The sequence below is a fragment of the Hyla sarda genome, unplaced genomic scaffold (genome assembly GCF_029499605.1).
Source record: "Hyla sarda isolate aHylSar1 unplaced genomic scaffold, aHylSar1.hap1 scaffold_2310, whole genome shotgun sequence".
NCBI classification, from domain to species: Eukaryota; Metazoa; Chordata; class Amphibia; order Anura; family Hylidae; genus Hyla; species Hyla sarda.
The window spans coordinates 15341-42937 of NW_026608992.1; the positions used below are offsets into that span (position 1 = coordinate 15341).

At 48.6% G+C, this 27597-nt stretch overlaps 9 non-coding genes and 2 pseudogenes across 9 annotated transcripts; all 11 read left to right on the forward strand.

The window, feature by feature from the left end:
• Positions 1 to 616: 616 nt before the first annotated feature.
• Positions 617 to 807, forward strand: LOC130322267 (U2 spliceosomal RNA). Its single transcript, XR_008867812.1, has one exon. It is a non-coding gene; the product is annotated as a U2 spliceosomal RNA (small nuclear RNA).
• Positions 808 to 2899: 2092 nt separating this feature from the next.
• Positions 2900 to 3068, forward strand: LOC130322264 (U2 spliceosomal RNA; annotated as a pseudogene).
• A 5757-nt stretch (positions 3069 to 8825) lies between these two features.
• On the forward strand, positions 8826 to 9002 carry LOC130322263 (U2 spliceosomal RNA; annotated as a pseudogene).
• A 2085-nt stretch (positions 9003 to 11087) lies between these two features.
• LOC130322268 (U2 spliceosomal RNA) lies at positions 11088 to 11278 on the forward strand. The gene has a single exon (XR_008867813.1). It is a non-coding gene; the product is annotated as a U2 spliceosomal RNA (small nuclear RNA).
• A 2100-nt stretch (positions 11279 to 13378) lies between these two features.
• LOC130322269 (U2 spliceosomal RNA) lies at positions 13379 to 13569 on the forward strand. The gene has a single exon (XR_008867814.1). It is a non-coding gene; the product is annotated as a U2 spliceosomal RNA (small nuclear RNA).
• A 2088-nt stretch (positions 13570 to 15657) lies between these two features.
• On the forward strand, positions 15658 to 15848 carry LOC130322254 (U2 spliceosomal RNA). Its single transcript, XR_008867804.1, has one exon. It is a non-coding gene; the product is annotated as a U2 spliceosomal RNA (small nuclear RNA).
• Positions 15849 to 17945: 2097 nt separating this feature from the next.
• On the forward strand, positions 17946 to 18136 carry LOC130322255 (U2 spliceosomal RNA). The gene has a single exon (XR_008867805.1). It is a non-coding gene; the product is annotated as a U2 spliceosomal RNA (small nuclear RNA).
• A 2098-nt stretch (positions 18137 to 20234) lies between these two features.
• Positions 20235 to 20425, forward strand: LOC130322256 (U2 spliceosomal RNA). The gene has a single exon (XR_008867806.1). It is a non-coding gene; the product is annotated as a U2 spliceosomal RNA (small nuclear RNA).
• A 2100-nt stretch (positions 20426 to 22525) lies between these two features.
• On the forward strand, positions 22526 to 22716 carry LOC130322257 (U2 spliceosomal RNA). Its single transcript, XR_008867807.1, has one exon. It is a non-coding gene; the product is annotated as a U2 spliceosomal RNA (small nuclear RNA).
• Positions 22717 to 24814: 2098 nt separating this feature from the next.
• On the forward strand, positions 24815 to 25005 carry LOC130322258 (U2 spliceosomal RNA). The gene has a single exon (XR_008867808.1). It is a non-coding gene; the product is annotated as a U2 spliceosomal RNA (small nuclear RNA).
• Positions 25006 to 27102: 2097 nt separating this feature from the next.
• Positions 27103 to 27293, forward strand: LOC130322259 (U2 spliceosomal RNA). The gene has a single exon (XR_008867809.1). It is a non-coding gene; the product is annotated as a U2 spliceosomal RNA (small nuclear RNA).
• Positions 27294 to 27597: the final 304 nt, after the last annotated feature.

A 27597-nucleotide genomic window follows, 5' to 3' on the forward strand; every position in this document is an offset into this window, starting at 1 on the left:
GTCACTCACTTCCACAGGCCTTGCAGAGTGTAAACAACAACAACCCAGCTTTGTTGTGTATGTAACCAAAGGGATTTGTGATGTCACCTAGAACCTTCACAGCAGCGACAGCTTTATGAGGAGCATCAGCACTGCTCTGCCTGAGCAGAACCATCACCGCCATAGGTTGTCAAATAACCCGGATTTAACCCACACAGGTAAGTCCAATGGGGTGCAGGCATGTCCTCTATGCTTACAGCTTCCCGTGGGTGTTGGTTTGATACCGTTTGGGGACAGCCAAGGAGGCATCTGCAGGCAACAAAGGTAGGTGTGTGCTTGTGTGTGTGTTTCCTATGCAGATCCTAAGCCCAGTGTCACATGCAAGTAGGAGGAGTAAGAAGGGTTCCTGGCAAATCCGGGTTATGGATTGCATTTAAAAAGGCCCCGTGGGAGTGCAATGGGCCCCTGTCTTGCTGCTTAGCAATAATGGTATGGGTTTAGGTTCTGCTGTGTGTACTGGTGGTTGACTGCCCCCCAGCCCAGAGTGTGCATGGAAAATTGTCTGGCAGCCTCCCTGACAGCAAGCAGTGATAGTGCCCATGAAGGGGACCTTGTTGGGCCCGCCCCTTTCACGGTTATCGCTTCTCGGCCTTTTGGCTAAGATCAAGTGTAGTATCTGTTCTTATCAGTTTAATATCTGATACGTCCCCTATCTGGGGACCATATATTAAATGGATTTTTGAGAACGGGGGCCGATTTCGAAGCTTGCTTCCGTCGCCCTATGCATTGACCCGATATGGCAGTATCTTCGGGTACAGTGCACCACCCCCTTACAGGGTTAAAAAGAAAGATTCCTACTTTCATTGCTACCTGCTTGCTGGCTAGCCAGCTAGCCAGCCCTGTGGGCCTTGCTGCTGCTGCAGCCAAAAAACAAAAGGTGGTGCTGCTGCTGCTTCTGCTGCTTCTGCTTCTGCTTGTGTCTGGCCCCTGTTGGAGCGTCCAGGCACAGGACTTCTGCTGCTGCTGACTAAATGGCCTCCTTAATTGGATCATTTGAGTAGCCAGCACACCTGTGCAGGTAGGGCATGACATGATAGGCAGCTGCCTTGATAGCGGGTGGGTGCTGAATGTTCCTAATTGACAAAATAAGATTAATGCTTATGAAGAAATATAAAATCTCATCCCTTCCCCAATATCGCGCCACACCCCTACCCCTTAATTCCCTGGTTGAACGTGATGGACATATGTCTTTTTTCGACCGTACTAACTATGTAACTATGTAACATAACATGGGGGGGGGGGGGTCTCCTGGCTGTTCACACAGGTGTGTCATTGCTGTACATTGACCATGCATTGCTTCTGTGGTATTGCAAAGGCAAAGACAAATGCTTCCAGCCATCCATTGCACTAATGGATTGGTCATCAGCTGGCTGTCTATGTCCCGCATCAATATAGACCAAAGTACAGAGGGTTAGGCTATGCTATTGTGCACCTACCTGATGCATCAGAAGGTGCGAGGCCCTTGCTAAATTCTGTGCACAGACTTTGAGATCTATGCTTTAGACTGTATCTAAACCTGCTCCAACATGGACTGACATTCTGGCCTACTTTCAGCCGATGCGACTTGTCTGTCGCTGAACAGTCGCTTTTTATGTATTCAGCACCTATGTATAATGTTGTAAAAATGCTCTAGAAGCTAAAGTCGCAGAAATGTCACACATATTTGGCCTGCAACTTTCTGTGCGACAAATTCAGACAGGAAAAATCAGTATAAATCCTTAGAAAATTATCCCCCAGTGTCTCCATCTGCTGGCGGTATTGAATAAGCATTGCTGCACTGATGGGGTATGCATTAGACGAAAAAAAAGAAGAAAAAGAAGAATAATACGCCCAGAAAAGAGGCGAAAAGGAGAAAAACGTAAAAAAACGTGAAAAAAAAGTAAGAGGAAGAGAAGGGAAAAAAAGGTGGAAATGGGTTTAAAAGTGATTTCGGCGGAGAAATATATATATATATATATATATATATATATATATATATATATATATATGCGCACACACACATATAGATATAAACGTATTCTCCGTTGAGATATTGCAGCCGCTGCTGTGTCCAGGCCCAGGAGCCTTAGCACTGTGCTGTGATGTCACTCAATACCACTGACATCACTAGGTGTAAACAACATCTCTCCTTTGCTGTGTATGTGACTATGGAGCTGTTTGGTGATGTCGTCTATTACGGCCTTCATAGAAGCAACAGGAGATTGTTGCATCCATCTTGAACCCTCAGAACTACAGTGCTATGATGTCACTCACTTCCACAGGCCTTGCAGAGTGTAAACAACAACAACCCAGCTTTGTTGTGTATGTAACCAAAGGGATTTGTGATGTCACCTAGAACCTTCACAGCAGCGACAGCTTTATGAGGAGCATCAGCACTGCTCTGCCTGAGCAGAACCATCACCGCCATAGGTTGTCAAATAACCCGGATTTAACCCACACAGGTAAGTCCAATGGGGTGCAGGCATGTCCTCTATGCTTACAGCTTCCCGTGGGTGTTGGTTTGATACCGTTTGGGGACAGCCAAGGAGGCATCTGCAGGCAACAAAGGTAGGTGTGTGCTTGTGTGTGTGTTTCCTATGCAGATCCTAAGCCCAGTGTCACATGCAAGTAGGAGGAGTAAGAAGGGTTCCTGGCAAATCCGGGTTATGGATTGCATTTAAAAAGGCCCTGTGGGAGTGCAATGGGCCCCTGTCTTGCTGCTTAGCAATAATGGTATGGGTTTAGGTTCTGCTGTGTGTACTGGTGGTTGACTGCCCCCCAGCCCAGAGTGTGCATGGAAAATTGTCTGGCAGCCTCCCTGACAGCAAGCAGTGATAGTGCCCATGAAGGGGACCTTGTTGGGCCCGCCCCTTTCACGGTTATCGCTTCTCGGCCTTTTGGCTAAGATCAAGTGTAGTATCTGTTCTTATCAGTTTACTTACCTGGCAGGGGAGATACCATGATCGCTATGGTCTGAAGAACTCCAAGCATTGTGGTAGAGATTTTGCGTAGTACGATTGCAGTACTTTTCGTTCTTATTAGAACCGCATTTCTCTAGAGCATACCACCTGAAGATCGTCTCCTGCCTGCCTCGGAACATCTGAAGAAGGAGAAGATCTTGAAGACTGCAGCTCCGGAAGAAGCCGACGAAGAACCTGGAAGAAGGGAATCGGCGGTGAATTCCGGAACAGCGGCGAAGAGGAAGGCGGCGCAGAATCTTTTCGAAGAAACTCGCTGCCTCTGGAGAAGGATTTGCATAGCTCCTCCCACCGGGACCGGATCTGCATAGCTCCTCCCACCCGGGAAAGAAGACTTTGCGAAGCCTCTCTCCACAAGCAAGCAAGGAAGCGGAAAAGAGCCTGCTGGAAGAAGCCATGGCCTCAACCAGCAAGTCCACCCAGGAGGCTGCAGGGCAAGGCCTGGAGGTCCAGCCCCAACCACAGCAAGCTTCAACCTCCACCACGGCAAGGCAGAAGGGCGGCAGAATTCCTAACCTGGAAGCTCCAACCCTGGAGCCCTGGATGAGGCAGACTGTTGCCTTGAAGCTCAAGCCCGTGGACGGAAGGGTGCCGGACATGTCCCACGACGTGTTCTGCAAGAAGATGCTGGCGGATCAAGGCTTCCCCACGGCTGACACCCTGGGAATAGCAACCTTCTTTTCGGGAATCTTCTACATCACCTTTGCCACCATTGGGACCTGTAGAAGATACTGGGAGGTGGTGAAAGCGGCGAGTCCCGAATCCCCTTTCTCTCGCTTTGTGGGCAACTGCCTTATTCAAAGAGAGGAGAGGCGGGTGACGGTCTCAATGCGGAACCCACACACCCCAGGCACGGACATCTCGACCTTCCTGAAGCGCTTCTGCACCGTGGTGAGGGAGCCCACCCGCATCCTGAACTCACTCGGATACTGGACCTGCAAGTGGTCTGTGGTCGTCAGACTCAACAAGAACCCTGCTTCTCCAGACGGACTACAGCACCTGCCAACGACATTTTCCTTGGGCAACTCCACAGGACTTATCTTCTACCCGGACATGCCGCAGACCTGCAGGAGATGTGGCAAGATGGGCCACGAGGGCAAGGACTGTACGGAGGATGCCTGCAGGTATTGCCGTGTGACAGGTCACACGACCAAGGACTGCCCCAAGAGCAAGACCTGCAACCTCTGCGGACTGGCAGCCCACAGCTACAAGGACTGCCCCCAGAGGGAGAGAACATGGGCATCTGTGGCAGCGAGAGCACCGAAGCCAGCCCCAGCTCCGGAGCCAGCACCACGGATGGCCAAGCCGACCAAGGAGGGTAAGAAGGCGAAAGCCACCACCCCTGCCCCGTCCCGCCCCTCCCCTGCCCCTCCCGCCCCATCCCCTGCCCCTCCCGCCCCATCTCCTGCCCCATCCCGCCCCACCCCTGCCCCATCCCGTCCCACCCCTGCCCCATCCCGTCCCACCCCTGCCCCTCCTGCCCCATCCCGTCCCACCCCTGCCCCTCCTGCCCCATCCCGCCCCACCCCTGCCCCCCGTACCCCACCCCGGCCCACCCCTGCCCCGTCCTCCCCTGCCCGGCCCACCCCTGCCCCGTCCTCCCCTGCCCGGCCCACCCCTGCCCCGTCCTCCCCTGCCCGGGCACTCTCTCCTCCCCCCCGCCCCACCCAGCCTCCTTTCTCTCCTGGCCCAGCAGCACCTAACCCCCCTCCAGCTGCTGGTGCCCGCCCTTCGGAGGACTTTCCTGTGCTTCCTCCCCCAGGTACCATACAGAGGAAGAGGAAAGGAAGGGACAACGTATCAGAAGAGTCCCACAAAAGAAAGATAATCGAGACCTGCGAAACCCCTCAAGCTTCAGATGAGGAGGAGGAGATGGAGCAGGTCTGCGAGAGCCTTGAGGCTTCAGAAGGAGAGGAGGTGATGGAGCAGGCCCAAGTGGAGCAGGTCCAAGCAGAGCCAGTCCAAGCTCAATCTATGGAGGAGCTGCTGCAGGACCCAGAGGTTAAGAAAATCCTGGACACTCCGTCCAACACGGTCTACGACGAGTTCTTGGAAGGGCGCTACGAGAAGCCACAGGAGCCGACAGGCGCCAGAGAAGAGGACCCGTCCGACCAGACTGGTAACTAGTATCAGAACTAACCTCTCTTTTTATCCCCATGGCTGATCTCAACATCTTCTGCATTAATGTGAGGAGTATTAGAGCTTGGTTTAGATTTCAGACTGTTCTTACGTTCTTAGATTCCCAGAGGTGTGATGTTTACATGTTGCAGGAATGTGCTTTGTCTGCTTCTAGGTCTTACAACCATCTGGCCAGGCAGTGGCCTCACGGCCCTTCCTACTGGTCTGGTGGGGGCGACAATAGGTCTGCGGGGGTGGCCATCCTGATCAGGGGAGGTAACTTTGCACTTGATTCCGTCCGGGAGCTCGTCTGTGGCAGACTTCTTGTCGCAGACGGTTCCTGGGCGGGTGAGCCCGTGCGGCTCATCAACGTGTATGCCTCCCCTGAGAGGGATGTCCGACTGGAGGTTCTCCAGGCCCTGCGGGCTGAACTCGCCACCACTAGAGCAGTAGTGTTGGGTGGTGACTTCAACTGCCCCATTGAGGTGGACGGGCGCAGTTCTGGCACATCCGCCAACCTGGACGTGACGTCTAAACTGCTGATTGAGATGGTGACGGAGGCATCCTTGCAGGACGTTGTCGGGTCCATCGGGAACGGCTCCGTAAACTATACGTGGAGCCGCCCCGATGGCTCGCTCCGTTCTCGGATAGACTTCATCTTCACTTCGAGAGCAGTCAGAAAGGTGTCGTACTCTATGGTCCCCTGCTTCTTCTCTGACCACAGGGCCATTCGATTCCGGGGGACTCTGGGCCATGGATTCCCACCTGGCCCGGGCTCCTGGAAGTTGAATTGTGCCCTGTTGGAGCAGAGGGAGGTCATGGAGGAACTTAGGGATGCTTACCTTGTATGGCGAAATGACAAATGTCTGTTCAAGTGCATCAGCGATTGGTGGGAATATGTTAAAGTCGAATTCCATTGTTTCTTTCAGGCAAAAGGCAGACAACAGGCGTGTGCGAAGAAGTGGGACTTGAGGAAACTGCAGCGCGAGCTGCGGTCCCTGCAGGACCTGCTCCAGTGTGGCTGGGACGTCAGGGAGGAGCTGGAGGAGACCAAAAAGAGCTTGAAAAGGCACTTTGAGGAGGAATCCAAGCGAATCGTCTTTCGTTCCAAGGTGGAGAACCTGGAGAAGGGTGAGAAATGTAACTCTTTCTTTTTCAGGAAGCTCCATGCCGGCCACACGCCCCTGACTGAGCTACGAGATGAGACCGGACACATGAGGAGCGGCAAGGAGGAAGTGATGGGGGTCGTCCACGACTTCTACAGCAACCTCTACGCCCCCAAGTCATCCGACCCCGAAGCCGCCGAGAGGTTCCTGTCAGGTGTCACTAACGTTGTTGATCCCGCAGGTGCGGCGGCTATGGACGATCCCTTGACGGTGGGGGAGCTGCTCTCTGCCGCTAAATCCTTTAAGCCCGGCAGGACCCCGGGCAGTGACGGTCTCCCGGCCGAGCTCTACGTAGCGCTGGGTGACCTGATCTGTCCGGACCTGTTGGAGGTGTACGAGGAGATGGTGGTGGGGGGCAGAATGCCTCCGTCGTTGAGGGAAGGGATGATCACGATCTTGTATAAGCGGAAGGGGGAGAGATGTGACCTGAAAAACTGGCGTCCCATCTCTCTCCTGAACGTGGACTACAAGATCCTCGCCAAGGTGCTGGCCAACAGGCTGAAACCTGTCATGGGGCAGATCGTCCATCCGGACCAGACCTGCAGCATTCCTGGCCGCAGGATTGCCGACAGCCTTGCCCTTGTGAGAGACACGGTCCATTACATCCAGGACCGCGGGGGCCGCGCCGCCCTGGTCAGCTTAGATCAGGAGAAGGCGTTCGACCGTGTCTCCCACGCATTCATGGACAGGGTTTTGCGCAGGCTGGGTCTGGGGAAGATGTTTTGCTCTTTTGTTAACGTTATGTATTTTGACATTTACAGCACGGTGTTGGTGAACGGCTGGAAGACTGACCCCTTTCCTATTCTTTCAGGGGTTAGACAAGGCTGCCCTCTTTCACCTCTCCTTTTTGTTTGTGTTATAGAGCTCTTCGCTGAGACTATCCGGCAGAATGGAGAGATCAGAGGGATCACCGCACCAGGACCAGATCGCCACGAGGTCAAGTGCTCGCTCTACATGGACGACGTGACCGTCTTCTGCGCTGACCAGCGTTCGGTGACTGCACTCGTCCAGACCTGCGAGGACTTCGGCAGAGCTTCGGGGGCAAAAGTCAACTGCGGGAAGTCGGAGGCCATGCTCTTCGGGGAATGGCACCTGGCTTCTTCCGCCCCCTTCCCCTTTACTATTCAGCCGGACTTCATTCAAATTCTTGGAGTCTGGTTCGGGAAGGAAGGAGCGGCCCTTAAGTCTTGGCAAGACCGACTAGGAAGGATAAACTCGAAGATCGGACTGTGGAGCTCCAGAAAGCTCACGATGGAAGGCAAGGCACTTGTCCTGCGGAGTGAAGTTTTGCCTGTGCTCCAATATACCGCACAGGCCTGGCCTCCCCATACCACCGTTTGCAAGGCCATCACCCGGACAGTGTTTGGCTTCGTCTGGGGCAAAATGGACAGAGTCAAGAGGACCGTGATGTACAAGGAACCCCGCAAGGGTGGGAAGGGAATACCCGACATCCCCGCTCTGCTGAGGGCCTCCTTTGCATGTGTCACGGTGCAGCGGACTCTTGTAGAAAAGACTGGCTCAGCGGGCAGGTCCATGTCTCGCTTGCTTCTCATGCCCCTCTGGAGACAGCTGGGCTGGGACAAGTGGGACAGCTCCATCCCTTACAACTGGAACACTCCCTGGTTCTATGGGGATGTTGTCCGGTTTGTGAGGGAGCACCAGCTGGAAGGACTGAAACCAGACCTATGGAAGCCAAAGACAATCCACAAGCTCATCCGAGCTAAGGACTCGACCGAGCTGGTTCCGGGACTCCCCGCAGCCACTGCAGAGACAGTTTGGAACAATGTGGCCTCAAAGCGGCTTACCAATGGACACAAGGACTTGTCGTGGATGGCCGTCATGGGAGGTCTCTCTCTCAGGTCATTCATGCATGCCCGCAACCTGTGCAAGACCCGGTACTGCCCCCGTTGCCCCTACGTGGAGGAAACATCTTTCCACGTGTTTTGGCAGTGCCCCTTTGCACAGGGTCTGTTGGACGCCCTAGAACAGGAACTCAGAGACTCAGTGCCCAGGAGCTGCCTATCGTACCATTCGGTGCTTTACGGCCTGTTCCCTGGGACCCACGACGTGGAGGCCATCCAGGAGGCCTGGCGCCTTATGAACTGTTTTAAGGACGCAGTGTGGCTTGCCAGGAACCGCCTCGTGATCAACAGGGAAAACATGTCCGTCCGGGACTGCCGCAGGTTCATCAAGAACCTGCTTAGAGACTATTTCATCTTGGACAGCTCGGCCGTTGATGAGGAAGAAGAGGAGTGAAGACCCCTCTCCTTCTCCCATGTCTCCCTGAAGTTACAGCCCAACAGTTTGGCCCTGTGATCCGCCCCCTCCCTACCCCCACATAGTCGCCCACACCCCTACCCCGATCACAGATTGTATTATTTGGTTTTTGTTTGATCTCTTGTGCCTTTCTATTGCAGGATTGAGCTGAATGTTAGAGTAGCATGGTGTGCGATGTATAGCTTAGGGAACCTTTGCTGTGTATTGTACTATCATGCTTTGTGTGACTGTAATTTATTGTACGACTTGTAATGACTGAACGGAAAATAAAGCTCTTTCAATCAAAAAAAAATCTGTTCTTATCAGTTTAATATCTGATACGTCCCCTATCTGGGGACCATATATTAAATGGATTTTTGAGAACGGGGGCCGATTTCGAAGCTTGCTTCCGTCGCCCTATGCATTGACCCGATATGGCAGTATCTTCGGGTACAGTGCACCACCCCCTTACAGGGTTAAAAAGAAAGATTCCTACTTTCATTGCTACCTGCTTGCTGGCTAGCCAGCTAGCCAGCCCTGTGGGCCTTGCTGCTGCTGCAGCCAAAAAACAAAAGGTGGTGCTGCTGCTGCTTCTGCTGCTTCTGCTTCTGCTTGTGTCTGGCCCCTGTTGGAGCGTCCAGGCACAGGACTTCTGCTGCTGCTGACTAAATGGCCTCCTTAATTGGATCATTTGAGTAGCCAGCACACCTGTGCAGGTAGGGCATGACATGATAGGCAGCTGCCTTGATAGCGGGTGGGTGCTGAATGTTCCTAATTGACAAAATAAGATTAATGCTTATGAAGAAATATAAAATCTCATCCCTTCCCCAATATCGCGCCACACCCCTACCCCTTAATTCCCTGGTTGAACGTGATGGACATATGTCTTTTTTCGACGTACTAACTATGTAACTATGTAACATAACATGGGGGGGGGGGGGTCTCCTGGCTGTTCACACAGGTGTGTCATTGCTGTACATTGACCATGCATTGCTTCTGTGGTATTGCAAAGGCAAAGACAAATGCTTCCAGCCATCCATTGCACTAATGGATTGGTCATCAGCTGGCTGTCTATGTCCCGCATCAATATAGACCAAAGTACAGAGGGTTAGGCTATGCTATTGTGCACCTACCTGATGCATCAGAAGGTGCGAGGCCCTTGCTAAATTCTGTGCACAGACTTTGAGATCTATGCTTTAGACTGTATCTAAACCTGCTCCAACATGGACTGACATTCTGGCCTACTTTCAGCCGATGCGACTTGTCTGTCGCTGAACAGTCGCTTTTTATGTATTCAGCACCTATGTATAATGTTGTAAAAATGCTCTAGAAGCTAAAGTCGCAGAAATGTCACACATATTTGGCCTGCAACTTTCTGTGCGACAAATTCAGACAGGAAAAATCAGTATAAATCCTTAGAAAATTATCCCCCAGTGTCTCCATCTGCTGGCGGTATTGAATAAGCATTGCTGCACTGATGGGGTATGCATTAGACGAAAAAAAAGAAGAAAAAGAAGAATAATACGCCCAGAAAAGAGGCGAAAAGGAGAAAAACGTAAAAAAACGTGAAAAAAAAGTAAGAGGAAGAGAAGGGAAAAAAAGGTGGAAATGGGTTTAAAAGTGATTTCGGCGGAGAAATATATATATATATATATATATATATATATATATATATATATGCGCACACACACATATAGATATAAACGTATTCTCCGTTGAGATATTGCAGCCGCTGCTGTGTCCAGGCCCAGGAGCCTTAGCACTGTGCTGTGATGTCACTCAATACCACTGACATCACTAGGTGTAAACAACATCTCTCCTTTGCTGTGTATGTGACTATGGAGCTGTTTGGTGATGTCGTCTATTACGGCCTTCATAGAAGCAACAGGAGATTGTTGCATCCATCTTGAACCCTCAGAACTACAGTGCTATGATGTCACTCACTTCCACAGGCCTTGCAGAGTGTAAACAACAACAACCCAGCTTTGTTGTGTATGTAACCAAAGGGATTTGTGATGTCACCTAGAACCTTCACAGCAGCGACAGCTTTATGAGGAGCATCAGCACTGCTCTGCCTGAGCAGAACCATCACCGCCATAGGTTGTCAAATAACCCGGATTTAACCCACACAGGTAAGTCCAATGGGGTGCAGGCATGTCCTCTATGCTTACAGCTTCCCGTGGGTGTTGGTTTGATACCGTTTGGGGACAGCCAAGGAGGCATCTGCAGGCAACAAAGGTAGGTGTGTGCTTGTGTGTGTGTTTCCTATGCAGATCCTAAGCCCAGTGTCACATGCAAGTAGGAGGAGTAAGAAGGGTTCCTGGCAAATCCGGGTTATGGATTGCATTTAAAAAGGCCCCGTGGGAGTGCAATGGGCCCCTGTCTTGCTGCTTAGCAATAATGGTATGGGTTTAGGTTCTGCTGTGTGTACTGGTGGTTGACTGCCCCCCAGCCCAGAGTGTGCATGGAAAATTGTCTGGCAGCCTCCCTGACAGCAAGCAGTGATAGTGCCCATGAAGGGGACCTTGTTGGGCCCGCCCCTTTCACGGTTATCGCTTCTCGGCCTTTTGGCTAAGATCAAGTGTAGTATCTGTTCTTATCAGTTTAATATCTGATACGTCCCCTATCTGGGGACCATATATTAAATGGATTTTTGAGAACGGGGGCCGATTTCGAAGCTTGCTTCCGTCGCCCTATGCATTGACCCGATATGGCAGTATCTTCGGGTACAGTGCACCACCCCCTTACAGGGTTAAAAAGAAAGATTCCTACTTTCATTGCTACCTGCTTGCTGGCTAGCCAGCTAGCCAGCCCTGTGGGCCTTGCTGCTGCTGCAGCCAAAAAACAAAAGGTGGTGCTGCTGCTGCTTCTGCTGCTTCTGCTTCTGCTTGTGTCTGGCCCCTGTTGGAGCGTCCAGGCACAGGACTTCTGCTGCTGCTGACTAAATGGCCTCCTTAATTGGATCATTTGAGTAGCCAGCACACCTGTGCAGGTAGGGCATGACATGATAGGCAGCTGCCTTGATAGCGGGTGGGTGCTGAATGTTCCTAATTGACAAAATAAGATTAATGCTTATGAAGAAATATAAAATCTCATCCCTTCCCCAATATCGCGCCACACCCCTACCCCTTAATTCCCTGGTTGAACGTGATGGACATATGTCTTTTTTCGACCGTACTAACTATGTAACTATGTAACATAACATGGGGGGGGGGGGGGTCTCCTGGCTGTTCACACAGGTGTGTCATTGCTGTACATTGACCATGCATTGCTTCTGTGGTATTGCAAAGGCAAAGACAAATGCTTCCAGCCATCCATTGCACTAATGGATTGGTCATCAGCTGGCTGTCTATGTCCCGCATCAATATAGACCAAAGTACAGAGGGTTAGGCTATGCTATTGTGCACCTACCTGATGCATCAGAAGGTGCGAGGCCCTTGCTAAATTCTGTGCACAGACTTTGAGATCTATGCTTTAGACTGTATCTAAACCTGCTCCAACATGGACTGACATTCTGGCCTACTTTCAGCCGATGCGACTTGTCTGTCGCTGAACAGTCGCTTTTTATGTATTCAGCACCTATGTATAATGTTGTAAAAATGCTCTAGAAGCTAAAGTCGCAGAAATGTCACACATATTTGGCCTGCAACTTTCTGTGCGACAAATTCAGACAGGAAAAATCAGTATAAATCCTTAGAAAATTATCCCCCAGTGTCTCCATCTGCTGGCGGTATTGAATAAGCATTGCTGCACTGATGGGGTATGCATTAGACGAAAAAAAAGAAGAAAAAGAAGAATAATACGCCCAGAAAAGAGGCGAAAAGGAGAAAAACGTAAAAAAACGTGAAAAAAAAGTAAGAGGAAGAGAAGGGAAAAAAAGGTGGAAATGGGTTTAAAAGTGATTTCGGCGGAGAATATATATATATATATATATATATATATATATATATATATATATATATATATATATGCGCACACACACATATAGATATAAACGTATTCTCCGTTGAGATATTGCAGCCGCTGCTGTGTCCAGGCCCAGGAGCCTTAGCACTGTGCTGTGATGTCACTCAATACCACTGACATCACTAGGTGTAAACAACATCTCTCCTTTGCTGTGTATGTGACTATGGAGCTGTTTGGTGATGTCGTCTATTACGGCCTTCATAGAAGCAACAGGAGATTGTTGCATCCATCTTGAACCCTCAGAACTACAGTGCTATGATGTCACTCACTTCCACAGGCCTTGCAGAGTGTAAACAACAACAACCCAGCTTTGTTGTGTATGTAACCAAAGGGATTTGTGATGTCACCTAGAACCTTCACAGCAGCGACAGCTTTATGAGGAGCATCAGCACTGCTCTGCCTGAGCAGAACCATCACCGCCATAGGTTGTCAAATAACCCGGATTTAACCCACACAGGTAAGTCCAATGGGGTGCAGGCATGTCCTCTATGCTTACAGCTTCCCGTGGGTGTTGGTTTGATACCGTTTGGGGACAGCCAAGGAGGCATCTGCAGGCAACAAAGGTAGGTGTGTGCTTGTGTGTGTGTTTCCTATGCAGATCCTAAGCCCAGTGTCACATGCAAGTAGGAGGAGTAAGAAGGGTTCCTGGCAAATCCGGGTTATGGATTGCATTTAAAAAGGCCCCGTGGGAGTGCAATGGGCCCCTGTCTTGCTGCTTAGCAATAATGGTATGGGTTTAGGTTCTGCTGTGTGTACTGGTGGTTGACTGCCCCCCAGCCCAGAGTGTGCATGGAAAATTGTCTGGCAGCCTCCCTGACAGCAAGCAGTGATAGTGCCCATGAAGGGGACCTTGTTGGGCCCGCCCCTTTCACGGTTATCGCTTCTCGGCCTTTTGGCTAAGATCAAGTGTAGTATCTGTTCTTATCAGTTTAATATCTGATACGTCCCCTATCTGGGGACCATATATTAAATGGATTTTTGAGAACGGGGGCCGATTTCGAAGCTTGCTTCCGTCGCCCTATGCATTGACCCGATATGGCAGTATCTTCGGGTACAGTGCACCACCCCCTTACAGGGTTAAAAAGAAAGATTCCTACTTTCATTGCTACCTGCTTGCTGGCTAGCCAGCTAGCCAGCCCTGTGGGCCTTGCTGCTGCTGCAGCCAAAAAACAAAAGGTGGTGCTGCTGCTGCTTCTGCTGCTTCTGCTTCTGCTTGTGTCTGGCCCCTGTTGGAGCGTCCAGGCACAGGACTTCTGCTGCTGCTGACTAAATGGCCTCCTTAATTGGATCATTTGAGTAGCCAGCACACCTGTGCAGGTAGGGCATGACATGATAGGCAGCTGCCTTGATAGCGGGTGGGTGCTGAATGTTCCTAATTGACAAAATAAGATTAATGCTTATGAAGAAATATAAAATCTCATCCCTTCCCCAATATCGCGCCACACCCCTACCCCTTAATTCCCTGGTTGAACGTGATGGACATATGTCTTTTTTCGACCGTACTAACTATGTAACTATGTAACATAACATGGGGGGGGGGGGGTCTCCTGGCTGTTCACACAGGTGTGTCATTGCTGTACATTGACCATGCATTGCTTCTGTGGTATTGCAAAGGCAAAGACAAATGCTTCCAGCCATCCATTGCACTAATGGATTGGTCATCAGCTGGCTGTCTATGTCCCGCATCAATATAGACCAAAGTACAGAGGGTTAGGCTATGCTATTGTGCACCTACCTGATGCATCAGAAGGTGCGAGGCCCTTGCTAAATTCTGTGCACAGACTTTGAGATCTATGCTTTAGACTGTATCTAAACCTGCTCCAACATGGACTGACATTCTGGCCTACTTTCAGCCGATGCGACTTGTCTGTCGCTGAACAGTCGCTTTTTATGTATTCAGCACCTATGTATAATGTTGTAAAAATGCTCTAGAAGCTAAAGTCGCAGAAATGTCACACATATTTGGCCTGCAACTTTCTGTGCGACAAATTCAGACAGGAAAAATCAGTATAAATCCTTAGAAAATTATCCCCCAGTGTCTCCATCTGCTGGCGGTATTGAATAAGCATTGCTGCACTGATGGGGTATGCATTAGACGAAAAAAAAGAAGAAAAAGAAGAATAATACGCCCAGAAAAGAGGCGAAAAGGAGAAAAACGTAAAAAAACGTGAAAAAAAAGTAAGAGGAAGAGAAGGGAAAAAAAGGTGGAAATGGGTTTAAAAGTGATTTCGGCGGAGAAATATATATATATATATATATATATATATATATATATATATATATGCGCACACACACATATAGATATAAACGTATTCTCCGTTGAGATATTGCAGCCGCTGCTGTGTCCAGGCCCAGGAGCCTTAGCACTGTGCTGTGATGTCACTCAATACCACTGACATCACTAGGTGTAAACAACATCTCTCCTTTGCTGTGTATGTGACTATGGAGCTGTTTGGTGATGTCGTCTATTACGGCCTTCATAGAAGCAACAGGAGATTGTTGCATCCATCTTGAACCCTCAGAACTACAGTGCTATGATGTCACTCACTTCCACAGGCCTTGCAGAGTGTAAACAACAACAACCCAGCTTTGTTGTGTATGTAACCAAAGGGATTTGTGATGTCACCTAGAACCTTCACAGCAGCGACAGCTTTATGAGGAGCATCAGCACTGCTCTGCCTGAGCAGAACCATCACCGCCATAGGTTGTCAAATAACCCGGATTTAACCCACACAGGTAAGTCCAATGGGGTGCAGGCATGTCCTCTATGCTTACAGCTTCCCGTGGGTGTTGGTTTGATACCGTTTGGGGACAGCCAAGGAGGCATCTGCAGGCAACAAAGGTAGGTGTGTGCTTGTGTGTGTGTTTCCTATGCAGATCCTAAGCCCAGTGTCACATGCAAGTAGGAGGAGTAAGAAGGGTTCCTGGCAAATCCGGGTTATGGATTGCATTTAAAAAGGCCCCGTGGGAGTGCAATGGGCCCCTGTCTTGCTGCTTAGCAATAATGGTATGGGTTTAGGTTCTGCTGTGTGTACTGGTGGTTGACTGCCCCCCAGCCCAGAGTGTGCATGGAAAATTGTCTGGCAGCCTCCCTGACAGCAAGCAGTGATAGTGCCCATGAAGGGGACCTTGTTGGGCCCGCCCCTTTCACGGTTATCGCTTCTCGGCCTTTTGGCTAAGATCAAGTGTAGTATCTGTTCTTATCAGTTTAATATCTGATACGTCCCCTATCTGGGGACCATATATTAAATGGATTTTTGAGAACGGGGGCCGATTTCGAAGCTTGCTTCCGTCGCCCTATGCATTGACCCGATATGGCAGTATCTTCGGGTACAGTGCACCACCCCCTTACAGGGTTAAAAAGAAAGATTCCTACTTTCATTGCTACCTGCTTGCTGGCTAGCCAGCTAGCCAGCCCTGTGGGCCTTGCTGCTGCTGCAGCCAAAAAACAAAAGGTGGTGCTGCTGCTGCTTCTGCTGCTTCTGCTTCTGCTTGTGTCTGGCCCCTGTTGGAGCGTCCAGGCACAGGACTTCTGCTGCTGCTGACTAAATGGCCTCCTTAATTGGATCATTTGAGTAGCCAGCACACCTGTGCAGGTAGGGCATGACATGATAGGCAGCTGCCTTGATAGCGGGTGGGTGCTGAATGTTCCTAATTGACAAAATAAGATTAATGCTTATGAAGAAATATAAAATCTCATCCCTTCCCCAATATCGCGCCACACCCCTACCCCTTAATTCCCTGGTTGAACGTGATGGACATATGTCTTTTTTCGACCGTACTAACTATGTAACTATGTAACATAACATGGGGGGGGGGGGGGTCTCCTGGCTGTTCACACAGGTGTGTCATTGCTGTACATTGACCATGCATTGCTTCTGTGGTATTGCAAAGGCAAAGACAAATGCTTCCAGCCATCCATTGCACTAATGGATTGGTCATCAGCTGGCTGTCTATGTCCCGCATCAATATAGACCAAAGTACAGAGGGTTAGGCTATGCTATTGTGCACCTACCTGATGCATCAGAAGGTGCGAGGCCCTTGCTAAATTCTGTGCACAGACTTTGAGATCTATGCTTTAGACTGTATCTAAACCTGCTCCAACATGGACTGACATTCTGGCCTACTTTCAGCCGATGCGACTTGTCTGTCGCTGAACAGTCGCTTTTTATGTATTCAGCACCTATGTATAATGTTGTAAAAATGCTCTAGAAGCTAAAGTCGCAGAAATGTCACACATATTTGGCCTGCAACTTTCTGTGCGACAAATTCAGACAGGAAAAATCAGTATAAATCCTTAGAAAATTATCCCCCAGTGTCTCCATCTGCTGGCGGTATTGAATAAGCATTGCTGCACTGATGGGGTATGCATTAGACGAAAAAAAAGAAGAAAAAGAAGAATAATACGCCCAGAAAAGAGGCGAAAAGGAGAAAAACGTAAAAAAACGTGAAAAAAAAGTAAGAGGAAGAGAAGGGAAAAAAAGGTGGAAATGGGTTTAAAAGTGATTTCGGCGGAGAAATATATATATATATATATATATATATATATATATATATATATATATATATATGCGCACACACACATATAGATATAAACGTATTCTCCGTTGAGATATTGCAGCCGCTGCTGTGTCCAGGCCCAGGAGCCTTAGCACTGTGCTGTGATGTCACTCAATACCACTGACATCACTAGGTGTAAACAACATCTCTCCTTTGCTGTGTATGTGACTATGGAGCTGTTTGGTGATGTCGTCTATTACGGCCTTCATAGAAGCAACAGGAGATTGTTGCATCCATCTTGAACCCTCAGAACTACAGTGCTATGATGTCACTCACTTCCACAGGCCTTGCAGAGTGTAAACAACAACAACCCAGCTTTGTTGTGTATGTAACCAAAGGGATTTGTGATGTCACCTAGAACCTTCACAGCAGCGACAGCTTTATGAGGAGCATCAGCACTGCTCTGCCTGAGCAGAACCATCACCGCCATAGGTTGTCAAATAACCCGGATTTAACCCACACAGGTAAGTCCAATGGGGTGCAGGCATGTCCTCTATGCTTACAGCTTCCCGTGGGTGTTGGTTTGATACCGTTTGGGGACAGCCAAGGAGGCATCTGCAGGCAACAAAGGTAGGTGTGTGCTTGTGTGTGTGTTTCCTATGCAGATCCTAAGCCCAGTGTCACATGCAAGTAGGAGGAGTAAGAAGGGTTCCTGGCAAATCCGGGTTATGGATTGCATTTAAAAAGGCCCCGTGGGAGTGCAATGGGCCCCTGTCTTGCTGCTTAGCAATAATGGTATGGGTTTAGGTTCTGCTGTGTGTACTGGTGGTTGACTGCCCCCCAGCCCAGAGTGTGCATGGAAAATTGTCTGGCAGCCTCCCTGACAGCAAGCAGTGATAGTGCCCATGAAGGGGACCTTGTTGGGCCCGCCCCTTTCACGGTTATCGCTTCTCGGCCTTTTGGCTAAGATCAAGTGTAGTATCTGTTCTTATCAGTTTAATATCTGATACGTCCCCTATCTGGGGACCATATATTAAATGGATTTTTGAGAACGGGGGCCGATTTCGAAGCTTGCTTCCGTCGCCCTATGCATTGACCCGATATGGCAGTATCTTCGGGTACAGTGCACCACCCCCTTACAGGGTTAAAAAGAAAGATTCCTACTTTCATTGCTACCTGCTTGCTGGCTAGCCAGCTAGCCAGCCCTGTGGGCCTTGCTGCTGCTGCAGCCAAAAAACAAAAGGTGGTGCTGCTGCTGCTTCTGCTGCTTCTGCTTCTGCTTGTGTCTGGCCCCTGTTGGAGCGTCCAGGCACAGGACTTCTGCTGCTGCTGACTAAATGGCCTCCTTAATTGGATCATTTGAGTAGCCAGCACACCTGTGCAGGTAGGGCATGACATGATAGGCAGCTGCCTTGATAGCGGGTGGGTGCTGAATGTTCCTAATTGACAAAATAAGATTAATGCTTATGAAGAAATATAAAATCTCATCCCTTCCCCAATATCGCGCCACACCCCTACCCCTTAATTCCCTGGTTGAACGTGATGGACATATGTCTTTTTTCGACCGTACTAACTATGTAACTATGTAACATAACATGGGGGGGGGGGGGGGTCTCCTGGCTGTTCACACAGGTGTGTCATTGCTGTACATTGACCATGCATTGCTTCTGTGGTATTGCAAAGGCAAAGACAAATGCTTCCAGCCATCCATTGCACTAATGGATTGGTCATCAGCTGGCTGTCTATGTCCCGCATCAATATAGACCAAAGTACAGAGGGTTAGGCTATGCTATTGTGCACCTACCTGATGCATCAGAAGGTGCGAGGCCCTTGCTAAATTCTGTGCACAGACTTTGAGATCTATGCTTTAGACTGTATCTAAACCTGCTCCAACATGGACTGACATTCTGGCCTACTTTCAGCCGATGCGACTTGTCTGTCGCTGAACAGTCGCTTTTTATGTATTCAGCACCTATGTATAATGTTGTAAAAATGCTCTAGAAGCTAAAGTCGCAGAAATGTCACACATATTTGGCCTGCAACTTTCTGTGCGACAAATTCAGACAGGAAAAATCAGTATAAATCCTTAGAAAATTATCCCCCAGTGTCTCCATCTGCTGGCGGTATTGAATAAGCATTGCTGCACTGATGGGGTATGCATTAGACGAAAAAAAAGAAGAAAAAGAAGAATAATACGCCCAGAAAAGAGGCGAAAAGGAGAAAAACGTAAAAAAACGTGAAAAAAAAGTAAGAGGAAGAGAAGGGAAAAAAAGGTGGAAATGGGTTTAAAAGTGATTTCGGCGGAGAAATATATATATATATATATATATATATATATATATATATATATATATATATATGCGCACACACACATATAGATATAAACGTATTCTCCGTTGAGATATTGCAGCCGCTGCTGTGTCCAGGCCCAGGAGCCTTAGCACTGTGCTGTGATGTCACTCAATACCACTGACATCACTAGGTGTAAACAACATCTCTCCTTTGCTGTGTATGTGACTATGGAGCTGTTTGGTGATGTCGTCTATTACGGCCTTCATAGAAGCAACAGGAGATTGTTGCATCCATCTTGAACCCTCAGAACTACAGTGCTATGATGTCACTCACTTCCACAGGCCTTGCAGAGTGTAAACAACAACAACCCAGCTTTGTTGTGTATGTAACCAAAGGGATTTGTGATGTCACCTAGAACCTTCACAGCAGCGACAGCTTTATGAGGAGCATCAGCACTGCTCTGCCTGAGCAGAACCATCACCGCCATAGGTTGTCAAATAACCCGGATTTAACCCACACAGGTAAGTCCAATGGGGTGCAGGCATGTCCTCTATGCTTACAGCTTCCCGTGGGTGTTGGTTTGATACCGTTTGGGGACAGCCAAGGAGGCATCTGCAGGCAACAAAGGTAGGTGTGTGCTTGTGTGTGTGTTTCCTATGCAGATCCTAAGCCCAGTGTCACATGCAAGTAGGAGGAGTAAGAAGGGTTCCTGGCAAATCCGGGTTATGGATTGCATTTAAAAAGGCCCCGTGGGAGTGCAATGGGCCCCTGTCTTGCTGCTTAGCAATAATGGTATGGGTTTAGGTTCTGCTGTGTGTACTGGTGGTTGACTGCCCCCCAGCCCAGAGTGTGCATGGAAAATTGTCTGGCAGCCTCCCTGACAGCAAGCAGTGATAGTGCCCATGAAGGGGACCTTGTTGGGCCCGCCCCTTTCACGGTTATCGCTTCTCGGCCTTTTGGCTAAGATCAAGTGTAGTATCTGTTCTTATCAGTTTAATATCTGATACGTCCCCTATCTGGGGACCATATATTAAATGGATTTTTGAGAACGGGGGCCGATTTCGAAGCTTGCTTCCGTCGCCCTATGCATTGACCCGATATGGCAGTATCTTCGGGTACAGTGCACCACCCCCTTACAGGGTTAAAAAGAAAGATTCCTACTTTCATTGCTACCTGCTTGCTGGCTAGCCAGCTAGCCAGCCCTGTGGGCCTTGCTGCTGCTGCAGCCAAAAAACAAAAGGTGGTGCTGCTGCTGCTTCTGCTGCTTCTGCTTCTGCTTGTGTCTGGCCCCTGTTGGAGCGTCCAGGCACAGGACTTCTGCTGCTGCTGACTAAATGGCCTCCTTAATTGGATCATTTGAGTAGCCAGCACACCTGTGCAGGTAGGGCATGACATGATAGGCAGCTGCCTTGATAGCGGGTGGGTGCTGAATGTTCCTAATTGACAAAATAAGATTAATGCTTATGAAGAAATATAAAATCTCATCCCTTCCCCAATATCGCGCCACACCCCTACCCCTTAATTCCCTGGTTGAACGTGATGGACATATGTCTTTTTTCGACCGTACTAACTATGTAACTATGTAACATAACATGGGGGGGGGGGGGGGTCTCCTGGCTGTTCACACAGGTGTGTCATTGCTGTACATTGACCATGCATTGCTTCTGTGGTATTGCAAAGGCAAAGACAAATGCTTCCAGCCATCCATTGCACTAATGGATTGGTCATCAGCTGGCTGTCTATGTCCCGCATCAATATAGACCAAAGTACAGAGGGTTAGGCTATGCTATTGTGCACCTACCTGATGCATCAGAAGGTGCGAGGCCCTTGCTAAATTCTGTGCACAGACTTTGAGATCTATGCTTTAGACTGTATCTAAACCTGCTCCAACATGGACTGACATTCTGGCCTACTTTCAGCCGATGCGACTTGTCTGTCGCTGAACAGTCGCTTTTTATGTATTCAGCACCTATGTATAATGTTGTAAAAATGCTCTAGAAGCTAAAGTCGCAGAAATGTCACACATATTTGGCCTGCAACTTTCTGTGCGACAAATTCAGACAGGAAAAATCAGTATAAATCCTTAGAAAATTATCCCCCAGTGTCTCCATCTGCTGGCGGTATTGAATAAGCATTGCTGCACTGATGGGGTATGCATTAGACGAAAAAAAAGAAGAAAAAGAAGAATAATACGCCCAGAAAAGAGGCGAAAAGGAGAAAAACGTAAAAAAACGTGAAAAAAAAGTAAGAGGAAGAGAAGGGAAAAAAAGGTGGAAATGGGTTTAAAAGTGATTTCGGCGGAGAAATATATATATATATATATATATATATATATATATATATATATATATATATATATGCGCACACACACATATAGATATAAACGTATTCTCCGTTGAGATATTGCAGCCGCTGCTGTGTCCAGGCCCAGGAGCCTTAGCACTGTGCTGTGATGTCACTCAATACCACTGACATCACTAGGTGTAAACAACATCTCTCCTTTGCTGTGTATGTGACTATGGAGCTGTTTGGTGATGTCGTCTATTACGGCCTTCATAGAAGCAACAGGAGATTGTTGCATCCATCTTGAACCCTCAGAACTACAGTGCTATGATGTCACTCACTTCCACAGGCCTTGCAGAGTGTAAACAACAACAACCCAGCTTTGTTGTGTATGTAACCAAAGGGATTTGTGATGTCACCTAGAACCTTCACAGCAGCGACAGCTTTATGAGGAGCATCAGCACTGCTCTGCCTGAGCAGAACCATCACCGCCATAGGTTGTCAAATAACCCGGATTTAACCCACACAGGTAAGTCCAATGGGGTGCAGGCATGTCCTCTATGCTTACAGCTTCCCGTGGGTGTTGGTTTGATACCGTTTGGGGACAGCCAAGGAGGCATCTGCAGGCAACAAAGGTAGGTGTGTGCTTGTGTGTGTGTTTCCTATGCAGATCCTAAGCCCAGTGTCACATGCAAGTAGGAGGAGTAAGAAGGGTTCCTGGCAAATCCGGGTTATGGATTGCATTTAAAAAGGCCCCGTGGGAGTGCAATGGGCCCCTGTCTTGCTGCTTAGCAATAATGGTATGGGTTTAGGTTCTGCTGTGTGTACTGGTGGTTGACTGCCCCCCAGCCCAGAGTGTGCATGGAAAATTGTCTGGCAGCCTCCCTGACAGCAAGCAGTGATAGTGCCCATGAAGGGGACCTTGTTGGGCCCGCCCCTTTCACGGTTATCGCTTCTCGGCCTTTTGGCTAAGATCAAGTGTAGTATCTGTTCTTATCAGTTTAATATCTGATACGTCCCCTATCTGGGGACCATATATTAAATGGATTTTTGAGAACGGGGGCCGATTTCGAAGCTTGCTTCCGTCGCCCTATGCATTGACCCGATATGGCAGTATCTTCGGGTACAGTGCACCACCCCCTTACAGGGTTAAAAAGAAAGATTCCTACTTTCATTGCTACCTGCTTGCTGGCTAGCCAGCTAGCCAGCCCTGTGGGCCTTGCTGCTGCTGCAGCCAAAAAACAAAAGGTGGTGCTGCTGCTGCTTCTGCTGCTTCTGCTTCTGCTTGTGTCTGGCCCCTGTTGGAGCGTCCAGGCACAGGACTTCTGCTGCTGCTGACTAAATGGCCTCCTTAATTGGATCATTTGAGTAGCCAGCACACCTGTGCAGGTAGGGCATGACATGATAGGCAGCTGCCTTGATAGCGGGTGGGTGCTGAATGTTCCTAATTGACAAAATAAGATTAATGCTTATGAAGAAATATAAAATCTCATCCCTTCCCCAATATCGCGCCACACCCCTACCCCTTAATTCCCTGGTTGAACGTGATGGACATATGTCTTTTTTCGACCGTACTAACTATGTAACTATGTAACATAACATGGGGGGGGGGGGGGGTCTCCTGGCTGTTCACACAGGTGTGTCATTGCTGTACATTGACCATGCATTGCTTCTGTGGTATTGCAAAGGCAAAGACAAATGCTTCCAGCCATCCATTGCACTAATGGATTGGTCATCAGCTGGCTGTCTATGTCCCGCATCAATATAGACCAAAGTACAGAGGGTTAGGCTATGCTATTGTGCACCTACCTGATGCATCAGAAGGTGCGAGGCCCTTGCTAAATTCTGTGCACAGACTTTGAGATCTATGCTTTAGACTGTATCTAAACCTGCTCCAACATGGACTGACATTCTGGCCTACTTTCAGCCGATGCGACTTGTCTGTCGCTGAACAGTCGCTTTTTATGTATTCAGCACCTATGTATAATGTTGTAAAAATGCTCTAGAAGCTAAAGTCGCAGAAATGTCACACATATTTGGCCTGCAACTTTCTGTGCGACAAATTCAGACAGGAAAAATCAGTATAAATCCTTAGAAAATTATCCCCCAGTGTCTCCATCTGCTGGCGGTATTGAATAAGCATTGCTGCACTGATGGGGTATGCATTAGACGAAAAAAAAGAAGAAAAAGAAGAATAATACGCCCAGAAAAGAGGCGAAAAGGAGAAAAACGTAAAAAAACGTGAAAAAAAAGTAAGAGGAAGAGAAGGGAAAAAAAGGTGGAAATGGGTTTAAAAGTGATTTCGGCGGAGAAATATATATATATATATATATATATATATATATATATATATATATATATATATGCGCACACACACATATAGATATAAACGTATTCTCCGTTGAGATATTGCAGCCGCTGCTGTGTCCAGGCCCAGGAGCCTTAGCACTGTGCTGTGATGTCACTCAATACCACTGACATCACTAGGTGTAAACAACATCTCTCCTTTGCTGTGTATGTGACTATGGAGCTGTTTGGTGATGTCGTCTATTACGGCCTTCATAGAAGCAACAGGAGATTGTTGCATCCATCTTGAACCCTCAGAACTACAGTGCTATGATGTCACTCACTTCCACAGGCCTTGCAGAGTGTAAACAACAACAACCCAGCTTTGTTGTGTATGTAACCAAAGGGATTTGTGATGTCACCTAGAACCTTCACAGCAGCGACAGCTTTATGAGGAGCATCAGCACTGCTCTGCCTGAGCAGAACCATCACCGCCATAGGTTGTCAAATAACCCGGATTTAACCCACACAGGTAAGTCCAATGGGGTGCAGGCATGTCCTCTATGCTTACAGCTTCCCGTGGGTGTTGGTTTGATACCGTTTGGGGACAGCCAAGGAGGCATCTGCAGGCAACAAAGGTAGGTGTGTGCTTGTGTGTGTGTTTCCTATGCAGATCCTAAGCCCAGTGTCACATGCAAGTAGGAGGAGTAAGAAGGGTTCCTGGCAAATCCGGGTTATGGATTGCATTTAAAAAGGCCCCGTGGGAGTGCAATGGGCCCCTGTCTTGCTGCTTAGCAATAATGGTATGGGTTTAGGTTCTGCTGTGTGTACTGGTGGTTGACTGCCCCCCAGCCCAGAGTGTGCATGGAAAATTGTCTGGCAGCCTCCCTGACAGCAAGCAGTGATAGTGCCCATGAAGGGGACCTTGTTGGGCCCGCCCCTTTCACGGTTATCGCTTCTCGGCCTTTTGGCTAAGATCAAGTGTAGTATCTGTTCTTATCAGTTTAATATCTGATACGTCCCCTATCTGGGGACCATATATTAAATGGATTTTTGAGAACGGGGGCCGATTTCGAAGCTTGCTTCCGTCGCCCTATGCATTGACCCGATATGGCAGTATCTTCGGGTACAGTGCACCACCCCCTTACAGGGTTAAAAAGAAAGATTCCTACTTTCATTGCTACCTGCTTGCTGGCTAGCCAGCTAGCCAGCCCTGTGGGCCTTGCTGCTGCTGCAGCCAAAAAACAAAAGGTGGTGCTGCTGCTGCTTCTGCTGCTTCTGCTTCTGCTTGTGTCTGGCCCCTGTTGGAGCGTCCAGGCACAGGACTTCTGCTGCTGCTGACTAAATGGCCTCCTTAATTGGATCATTTGAGTAGCCAGCACACCTGTGCAGGTAGGGCATGACATGATAGGCAGCTGCCTTGATAGCGGGTGGGTGCTGAATGTTCCTAATTGACAAAATAAGATTAATGCTTATGAAGAAATATAAAATCTCATCCCTTCCCCAATATCGCGCCACACCCCTACCCCTTAATTCCCTGGTTGAACGTGATGGACATATGTCTTTTTTCGACCGTACTAACTATGTAACTATGTAACATAACATGGGGGGGGGGGGGGGTCTCCTGGCTGTTCACACAGGTGTGTCATTGCTGTACATTGACCATGCATTGCTTCTGTGGTATTGCAAAGGCAAAGACAAATGCTTCCAGCCATCCATTGCACTAATGGATTGGTCATCAGCTGGCTGTCTATGTCCCGCATCAATATAGACCAAAGTACAGAGGGTTAGGCTATGCTATTGTGCACCTACCTGATGCATCAGAAGGTGCGAGGCCCTTGCTAAATTCTGTGCACAGACTTTGAGATCTATGCTTTAGACTGTATCTAAACCTGCTCCAACATGGACTGACATTCTGGCCTACTTTCAGCCGATGCGACTTGTCTGTCGCTGAACAGTCGCTTTTTATGTATTCAGCACCTATGTATAATGTTGTAAAAATGCTCTAGAAGCTAAAGTCGCAGAAATGTCACACATATTTGGCCTGCAACTTTCTGTGCGACAAATTCAGACAGGAAAAATCAGTATAAATCCTTAGAAAATTATCCCCCAGTGTCTCCATCTGCTGGCGGTATTGAATAAGCATTGCTGCACTGATGGGGTATGCATTAGACGAAAAAAAAGAAGAAAAAGAAGAATAATACGCCCAGAAAAGAGGCGAAAAGGAGAAAAACGTAAAAAAACGTGAAAAAAAAGTAAGAGGAAGAGAAGGGAAAAAAAGGTGGAAATGGGTTTAAAAGTGATTTCGGCGGAGAGAAAATATATATATATATATATATATATATATATATATATATATATATATATGCGCACACACACATATAGATATAAACGTATTCTCCGTTGAGATATTGCAGCCGCTGCTGTGTCCAGGCCCAGGAGCCTTAGCACTGTGCTGTGATGTCACTCAATACCACTGACATCACTAGGTGTAAACAACATCTCTCCTTTGCTGTGTATGTGACTATGGAGCTGTTTGGTGATGTCGTCTATTACGGCCTTCATAGAAGCAACAGGAGATTGTTGCATCCATCTTGAACCCTCAGAACTACAGTGCTATGATGTCACTCACTTCCACAGGCCTTGCAGAGTGTAAACAACAACAACCCAGCTTTGTTGTGTATGTAACCAAAGGGATTTGTGATGTCACCTAGAACCTTCACAGCAGCGACAGCTTTATGAGGAGCATCAGCACTGCTCTGCCTGAGCAGAACCATCACCGCCATAGGTTGTCAAATAACCCGGATTTAACCCACACAGGTAAGTCCAATGGGGTGCAGGCATGTCCTCTATGCTTACAGCTTCCCGTGGGTGTTGGTTTGATACCGTTTGGGGACAGCCAAGGAGGCATCTGCAGGCAACAAAGGTAGGTGTGTGCTTGTGTGTGTGTTTCCTATGCAGATCCTAAGCCCAGTGTCACATGCAAGTAGGAGGAGTAAGAAGGGTTCCTGGCAAATCCGGGTTATGGATTGCATTTAAAAAGGCCCCGTGGGAGTGCAATGGGCCCCTGTCTTGCTGCTTAGCAATAATGGTATGGGTTTAGGTTCTGCTGTGTGTACTGGTGGTTGACTGCCCCCCAGCCCAGAGTGTGCATGGAAAATTGTCTGGCAGCCTCCCTGACAGCAAGCAGTGATAGTGCCCATGAAGGGGACCTTGTTGGGCCCGCCCCTTTCACGGTTATCGCTTCTCGGCCTTTTGGCTAAGATCAAGTGTAGTATCTGTTCTTATCAGTTTAATATCTGATACGTCCCCTATCTGGGGACCATATATTAAATGGATTTTTGAGAACGGGGGCCGATTTCGAAGCTTGCTTCCGTCGCCCTATGCATTGACCCGATATGGCAGTATCTTCGGGTACAGTGCACCACCCCCTTACAGGGTTAAAAAGAAAGATTCCTACTTTCATTGCTACCTGCTTGCTGGCTAGCCAGCTAGCCAGCCCTGTGGGCCTTGCTGCTGCTGCAGCCAAAAAACAAAAGGTGGTGCTGCTGCTGCTTCTGCTGCTTCTGCTTCTGCTTGTGTCTGGCCCCTGTTGGAGCGTCCAGGCACAGGACTTCTGCTGCTGCTGACTAAATGGCCTCCTTAATTGGATCATTTGAGTAGCCAGCACACCTGTGCAGGTAGGGCATGACATGATAGGCAGCTGCCTTGATAGCGGGTGGGTGCTGAATGTT